This window comes from Pseudonaja textilis, chromosome 9 (genome assembly GCF_049901715.1).
Source record: "Pseudonaja textilis isolate UNSWEBS1 chromosome 9, rPseTex1.2, whole genome shotgun sequence".
Lineage (NCBI taxonomy): Eukaryota > Metazoa > Chordata > Lepidosauria > Squamata > Elapidae > Pseudonaja > Pseudonaja textilis.
Genome location: NC_141998.1, coordinates 21694190 through 21702896, shown reverse-complemented (window position 1 = coordinate 21702896; position 8707 = coordinate 21694190). Strand labels below are relative to the sequence as shown.

The 8707-nt window shown below is 42.7% G+C and overlaps 1 long non-coding RNA gene across 1 annotated transcript; it reads left to right on the top strand.

The window, feature by feature from the left end:
- The first annotated feature begins 316 nt into the window (after positions 1 to 316).
- Positions 317 to 1837, top strand: LOC148125059 (uncharacterized). The gene is made up of 4 exons (XR_015744631.1): positions 317 to 410; positions 715 to 792; positions 1456 to 1556; positions 1699 to 1837. It is a non-coding gene; the product is annotated as an uncharacterized LOC148125059 (long non-coding RNA).
- The last annotated feature ends 6870 nt before the right edge of the window (positions 1838 to 8707 follow it).

Here is an 8707-nt window from a genome sequence, read left to right as displayed (position 1 = left end):
ACACTGTTGAACACTGTTGTAAATATTTTGATTACTATCTCCTAAAACTATTTGTACCCAGACAACGCACTGTTTAATTGAAAATTGAATTTTTATATGTTATAAAATTAAAAAATGATGGAAAAATAAATAAATAAATGGAGTTAAGGATTGTTGCTAGAGGTTCAAGCTGATGCAGGTCTGACACCAATAACCAATTTTATTTATTTATTTATTATTTTATTTATTTATTTATTTATTCATTTCTCTCTCTCTCTCTCTCTCTCTCTCTCTCTCTCTCTCTCTCTCTCTCTCTCTCTCTCTCTTTGAACTTTGTAGGACTTTTCAAGTATGTCTGACATCAAACTTTCCTGCAGTTCTAGCCAGGAGTTTCTGGAGGACCGAATGAGAATTCAGTTTATGCGCTGGAGGTAAAACCTAATGCCTATCGCTATGACATGTGAAAAAGATTCTTCTGCAAAAAAAGAAAAATCAATAGAACGAAGTGAACAAAATATAAATGGCATTCCACTGGCCAATATTTTCCAGATCTTTTTTATATAAATGAATAAGAATAAATGCATTTCTGAAAAAAACTATGTTATTCAGATTAGGACTCTGAAGATACTTTTTTTTTTTTTAAATAAAGCCTTTTAGAAGGTGAATTTTGGACTTTGGTGGCTCTTCTATTATACAAATACTAAAACTTATTTCAGTATACCTAATGTTTTCTAGCAATACTCAAGTATATTCTGTTACAAGTGACATGAGGAAGGACGCCATGCAGGAGAGGGTGGATAAAGTGAGGAACAGGTAAGACTTAATGGGAATGAAATGTTTGGATTAGGATCAGAGTACAGAATAACAGAGTTGGGAAGCAACTTGGAGGTCTTCAACCCCCTGCAGAAGACCCCGTAATCATTCAGGGCAAATGACTGTTCAACCACTTCTTAAAAACCTCCTGTGATGGAGCAACCACAACTTTTGGAGCTAAGGTGTTCCACCAATTAGTCGTTCTCATTGATAGGAAATTTCTGCTTAATTCAAGGTTGGATCTCTCCTTGATTAGTTTCCACCTGTTACTTCGTCTCCTGCCCTCAGGTACTTTGAGGAATAGTGTTGTGTGGCCTGTCGGCCGCCGGCCCCTCCGGCAGCCGAATTAGAGGAGGAGGAAGTGTGGGAATCAGGGTCAGCATCAGGGCAACCTGAGAGCTCCGAGGGGGAAGAGGGAAGGGAACTGGCAGAGAGAGAGAAAGAGAGACAGAGGCGGAGCTTGGGCCATCCGTCAGTCCTCAGATGGAGAGTCAACAGCCCCCAGGTCTGGAGGTGGCGGATGAGGAAGAGGAGGGACAGTAGGGCCCAGTACTTGATGCATGGATACGCAGAAGGCAGTGGAGAGGAGGGCAGTGGAAATCTATGGGCCGGGTCCTTGGGATGGAAGAGGTTCCATACTATCTGTACTTCTTTACCTTTCAGTGTCTCCAGAGTGATGTTCCAGGCATGTTCAGATACTGAATATAGCCCATCTGATAGTGATCTCCACGTCTCAATATCCACAACTTAGACCAGACCACAAGGTAGGATGCTCATCCATCCGCATTCTTTGCCCTTGGCTGCCCTGATGCTTTCATGTGTAGATGTGGGATTCTTTCTTATTGACCATCTCCCAATTTTTTGTTTTTATTCCAAACTGCTCCTTTGATGTTGTGGTGCCTGAAGGCAGAGAGGTCCATTGCTGCTTCATCCTTTCCTTTACCCAACTGCTCTTCTTCGTCTGCGACAAATTGAGATTTCTTGAAATTGCTACCCGAACAGCATGAATCCTGGGACAATCTTAGTTTAATTTACATTGCCTTGGTTCTTGGGGTTTTTTCACATTTTAATTAACTATGAATAAAAAGTCCTAATGTTAGAAAGTGCTTTCCCAAACGTCTCTTTCTTTTTCTTTTAAAGATTATAACAATTAATTCAAATGGGTTTTCACTGGAGGTGTTCAAAACTAGACAGGTCAACTGTTGGACTGGGATGGTAGAAGGTCTCCTGCCTTGAACAAGGGATTGGAGTAGAAGCCATGGTAGGATGCTGCTGGTTTGGACTGGTTTGAGTGAACTGGCAGTTATGACAATCAGCTGGTCCCACCCACCTGCCTCCGCCTTATCCTGTCCTTTATTTTCTGCTTTGTAGCTCATCTCAATCTCATGGCACAGCCGATTCCCTCCCTTCGCTGTTCTACTTACCACTGCTGACTTAGAAGGTGAACTTCTAAATGCTCCATTTTCAGTGCTGCATGCAAGCGCTTTAGGCATGTGCAAACTCACCAAACCGGTTGTTAAGCCAGCAGCATCCCACCAATGAGTAGACGATTTCCAAAGTTACTTCCAGTCCTATAATCCTATGTTTTATGGGCATTTGAGGCTAGCATCCATGTCTTGTATTCTTCAGATTTCTAGTAGGTCTTTCATGAAAATTCCACCAGAGGGAGGTCTACGCTCATAAAAAAAACCCAACAGATAAGGGATAACAGTGGAGATGGAGTTGGTCTTAAGAAATGCCTTGCATTATAGAATGTCTCTGGGTTTCTCTTCCAAAACTTCCTAATTCTCAATACTAAACCATTGCATTACCCAGACCCTGCTGGCATTGTTTTTTTAAAAAAGACAAAATTATTCTATTCTATTATTCCATTTAGAATAGAATAAAATAGAATAGAATTTAGAATAAAACAAAATATTCTGTATATTTAGACACCGCAGCAGTATGAGTCAGTCGCCAAGGGGATGCTGCAGCGGTCATAAGTGTGAAAAATGGTCATCGATCACTTTTTGCAGCGCAGTTGTAACTTCAAATGCTCATTAAACAAACCATTGGAACTCAGGGGCTGCTTGAAGGATGTCATTAATTTGATGATGAAGATTTGCTCTGCTATTCCGGCTTTTGAACGTTCACCTTAGAAACAGCCCTCTTCTTCTTGTGTTTGTCAGATAATGGATGTTGTAATCCTCATCAAACAGTACCTTGTCAATGTTTTATTGCTGGCGTTAGAGCCTGAAACAGGACACCCCGAAGCATATTTGAGGGGCTGCCACAGAGACGAGGGGGTCAAGCTATTTTCCACAGTACCTGAAGGCCAGAGAAGGCATAATTGGTGGAAACTGAACAAGGAGAGAGATTCAACCTGGAAATAAGGAAGAAATTTTTTGGACAGTGAGAACAATCAACCCATGAAACAGAAGTTGCCTTCGGAAGTTGTGGGAGCTTCATCCCTGGAAGCTTTCAAGAAGAGACTGGACTGCCATCTGTCAGAAATGGTGTAGGGTCTCCTGCTTGGGTGGGGAGATTAGACTAGATGACCTACAAGGTCCCTTCCAACTCTGTTAATCAGTATCTGTAAAATTTAACTACTACACACAATGTTGACACAACTAGAGGACTTTTTTCTTCAAAAACTCCAAGGCCTGGAAATATATTATTCATTTGCCACCTTCAGCTTTCTTGTCACTAAATCCTCTCCTAATGATTTGTCCCCCCTCGCCTTCTTAATATCATGTTTGATCTCCCTCATCATCCGGGGCAATGTTGTGTGAAGCCACATCATCACAATACTTGTTTTTATATATTCTTTTAGTTAGCTGAACCTCTAGGGTTGCTATTAGGCAAGAATAAAAACGGTTAAGTGCAGCTTGATTAGCAGAAATTTGCAGGATAAATAGAGAAAGAGAGAGGTTATGCTTCCTTGCTAGTGTCAGATCACTGAGCAGAGAGGCAGGGGTCATGACAAAAGTTGGTGCACACACACACACACACACATACATACGTACCAGTGGTGGGATTCTTTTTTTTTTTTAACTACCGGTTCTGTGGGCATGGCTTGGTGCACATGGTGTGGCTTGGTGGGCATGGTGTGGCTTAGCTTGGTGGGCGTGGCTTGATGGGCATGTCAGGGGAAGGATACTCCCTCCCACTCCACTAACCTGCTTTCCAGCTCCGCTCTCCTATGCAGGGCAACCAAAGAAGATCCAGCCGATCCGCTGGGACTCGATGGGAGGCAAAGAATAGATGGGGGCGGGGCCGGTCAGGGGTGGGATTTGCAGGTTCTCTGAACTACTCAAAATTTCTGCTACCGGTTCTCCAGAACCTGTCAGAACTGGCTGAATACCACCTCTCTCTCTCTCTCTCTCTCTCTCTCTCTCTCACACACACACACACACACACACACACACACAAACTGTCTTGCTGGCACATTGCTTGATGGCCTTGTTCTCGGTTGTTGCAGAATCCTATCTGAGGCAACCGGGAAAACAAGAAGCGAAGTCATTAACCAGTTCAATAGGAGCTTTGTTCCCTGCGCGATTATGGAGGAGTGACATGGCAAGCCGTACTGGGCATTGCCAATTTTCCTGTTGAATTAATGGAAAGTAAGTGGCCAAGATGCGCTCACTCGGCCATGACTGAAGCATTTGCGTAGGTAAATGGGGCTGAAAAGAAACACTAATCAAGATATTTTGTGGGGGTGCGGGGTGGGGGGGGGTTCAAAGGTTCCGCATGGCTGCTAACCACCTCTGTGGAATACTGACCGAAGTTCCTGTCGGGAAAGTCAGGATTTGCCTCGGCTGGGAATAAAAATTCAGAATTCCCATGGTCTTCCTCTTGCAAAAGGAGCTCAGATTCTTTCTTTTTCTTTTTTTTCCCCATTTTTTTTAATTTTTAACATAAAATAAATCCATTCCATTTCAATCGTGGGTCGATTAGGTACACATTTCATGTGAATCCCCTTTTGCGACTTTCTGACAAGCCAAGTCAATGGGGACGCCATATTCACGGAACAACCGTGTTACTAATTTGTCAGCTGCCGTGATTCACTTAACAATGGAGCTAAGAAAGGTCCCAAAATGGGTCAAAAGCCACTTAACAAATGTCTTGCTTAGTGACAGAAATTTTGGGCTCAATTGTGGTCGTAACTCGAGGGCTACCTGGTCACAATGGCACACATTAAAATGAATTCTGATGCACTGCTCTTGAAAGAGAAAAATGGCACCCACCATACAATAGCACCATCCTTCATTTTCATTTTCATTTTCATCTTCATCATCTTCATCTCCTCCTCCTCCTCCTCCTCCTCCTCCTCCTCCTCCTCCTCCTCCTCCTCCTCCTCCTCTTCCTCCCCCTCCTCCTTCTCCTCCTTTTCTTCCTTCTTCTTCTTCTGCCATATCCTTCATCAGACATTGGCGATCATGTTGACGATCCTATTTTGATCAACATCTGCACAAAAAAGGGCTGTTGAGTTTTTTCCAAACCAGTCCCTTAGATTTTGAAGCCACAATGTTCTTCTTCTGCCTGGACCTCATTTGCCTTCAACCTTTCCCTGGAGGATGAAATGAAGTTTGGCCTATTTTTTCAGGTGTTGCATCCCGTGTCCAATATATTCTAACTTCCACCTTTTTATGGTTTCAATGATTTCCCTTGGCTTTCCCAGGTGGCTTATTTCCTCCTCATTTCTGGTTTTGTCAACCCAGCTTATACATAACAGCTGCCTGTAAATCCACCATTCTAAGGATAATAATTATAATAACCATAATAATACAATAACAGCAGCACCATCCAAAAATGCCAAATTATACAAAATGACACACACACTCACCTAAAGCAATTACCCTCTTTTTTTTTGCTGGGTGAGGGTGGGAAGGGCTTTCTCATAAGTGCCATGGGTTGTATGTTGATTCTCTCAGGGAAATTGAGGCCAGCTAATAAATAAAACCAACAGCCAAGAGCTGCCAGGAAGAAGACAGAAGGAGTCCTGGAAGAGATCAGAAAGAGGCAATAGGCTCCATTGTCTATTTTCTCCAAGGATTAAAGGCAAAGGGAAGTGAGGGCGGGGTGGTGGTGGAGGAGAGAGTGCACTCGAGCTGAAGTGGAAGTTCAAAGGTTTGCAGAAGTTCAACGGTTTGGCAGGGTTGCAGAACCGGGATTATGAGAAGGATTATCCTCTGTTTGCTAAGGCCAGAGAGTGTTTCTCCCCACCGTTGCATCCTGATTGGCTGGAATGGCCCTTGTTTTTTTTTCATTCAATGATCTCTTCTACTGTCTTGGAAAAACAGCAAACTTATTTCAAATGGCTCTTCGGTCTTTCAACCCTTATGAAAAGAGCTTGTGGAAAGCCCAAATGAGCTTCTTGACGTTCCTTCAAATTTTTGGCCATGACCTGAGGTGAATTCACTCCACAGTGACCACTCTCACCATAGAGTAATTGTTGGAATGTATTTTTATGCAACCACTACGGTAGTATTCAGCCAGTAGATGGCAGTGTTTACAAGTTTGGATCTATGGTATATACTCTATGCTCTTTTGTTCTAAGTAGCTTCTGTTACCGTGAAAACAGTTGAGCAGTAAAGCACATGGTGACTGTTTTCTTTGTTTGATCTGTGAATTTCTATGAATTTCTAACAGTAATAGAAAAGAAAGGCTTCCAAGGTCAAGTGATCTCCATATTGCCATTGTAGAGGATCTCAGCTTCTTCTTAAGATCCTGGAGAGTGCAAGAAGTCAGAGAAGACACTCATCCTCAAATTAACGTCTTACCAAAGGGCCAAAACTTCTCTCCTGAATCGAGCAAGACTGATTATTTGGCATTTGGACAATGCAACATTAGAAGGGGGAGAAACAGTTGATTCTGGAACATTTGACTTTTTTTTTTACTTAAGCTTTGTGTAGCGTTATGTAATTCCTGCCCATAAGTGTCTTATAATCCATCATGGCAGTTGAGTGTAATGCCAAAAGCCAGCCAATGGTGTTTTATTCTACAAATTGTTAGGGGTGTGGTGGCTCACAATGTTCCGACATTGGGCTGATGATTGGCAGGCCCATGTTTGAGACCTGTTGCTGCATCAGGGTGGGGTGAGCTCCCATCCCACGCTCCAGCCAACCCAGCAGTTCGAAACTGCAAGTAAATAAACAGGTACCATTTTGATGGGCAATTTAGGAGTCGGACAGTGGCCTAGAGGTGGAACTCTCACCTCACAATCAGAAAGCTGTGAGTTCAATCTTAGGTAGAGGCAAATATTTCTCTCTCAGGGCACAAAGAGAATATATCTGCTGAACAAAACTCTGCATTGGTGACAGGAAGGGCATCTGGCCATTAAACTCTCTGCTATCTCCATTCAGTTGCCCAGACTCCGTTCTGCAAGGGATTATGGAGTCATTAAAAGATGATGATGATGATGATGATGATGATGATAATTTTGATTGGCAACTTCATTGGGACACAAAAGGAACCCCCAACCGAGCATCCCTGGGCAATGGTGATGTCACCAAAATAATTCTTTCACCACAGAAGGATGCTTCCATGTTTCTGACATGAAACAAACAAACAAAAAACAACCCTACAAGCTTTGGTTAAACAAATCCTTTCTTGGCACAATGTGTGAGCCCATCCAAAGAAAAACATTGTTAGATGCCATAGAGTTAGACTATTTTCTAGCTAGCAGACTAGCTTTTCATGAGGAAAAAAAATTGTTGCGAAGGCTTTTGGATCAGGAAAGTAGGTAAACTGGAAAGGATTTATTATCCGTGGTATTTCTTCTCTCAAAACAATTCCTCTCCTTCCCACTCTCTATATACTTTAAAAAATGTCAAACTAGGCATCAGAAAATGTCATCGGACTTTCATTATGGGCACATGTCTGCGGTTGCTTGCTGCCCTTTGCGGTTGTTGCTATTTCGTTGCCGTGCAGCTTCGCTTGCGTTCTGTTCCTTGGCAACTTTATTAGGGCGGTTTGTCTGCGGTGCTTTCGGAAGAAAAGAAATAGGGTTATCGTAGGCAAACAAACTAAACATTTACAGCGAAGGGATGGGTGCTCTGGAAAGTTTCAGATTAACCCCCCCTTCCCCTTGTAAAAGGTTCGCCTTTTATTAAAGCTCAGATCGGTGCCAGTTGGTGACATCAGATGGCGCCATTGTGTAAAGCTGAATGGCTTCTCTGCCAGCTGAGCATCTCACAAAAATGTCTGGTAAGAATTCCTCCAGTCTGCTTTTATTCCTTAACCCATTGCAACTGTCTACCCAACTGGGACTTTAGTCACCAACTTTCCATCCTCTCCTCCTCTCCAGCAATTAATAACCAGGTGAGCATAGATTAACATCAAGATTAACACTAGAAGTATAATCAAGAAGTAAACCATACCCTCATCAAGGAACTACTAATTCAGACAAACAAGCTAACAATAAACAACAGTAAACAACAGCCAAACCAAGAACACCCCTACCAACATTGACAGGGCAAGCCACTGGTATATAAAAAGAGTGGAAACCCATTCTCTTTTAGCATTGATGATGTTACCTAGTTGGGTCATGAAATGTCTATAAGAAAACAATTAAGCTCAGATAGCAACAAGGATCCCAGTCATTGTTGCTCTCCTCATCCTTGTGTTTGTGCTTATCTACCTCCTCCTCCTCCTCCTCCTCCTCCTCCTCCTCCTCCTCCTCCTCCTCCTCCTCCTCCTCCTCCTCCTCCTCCTCCTTTCCACAAACCTCACTCCTTTCTAGATCTGATGATGTTACCTAATTGGGTCATGAAAAGTCTGCAAAAAAACAATCTAACTCAAAGAGCACCAAATCTACAGATATGCTCTTCTTTCAAAACCTTCCCTTGCCTGAGTTTCTGCCTCTCCTTGTACAACAAAACCATGCCTTAGCAGCGGCTTTCATATGCCTGCTTGGCTTCAGACATTCCATTTT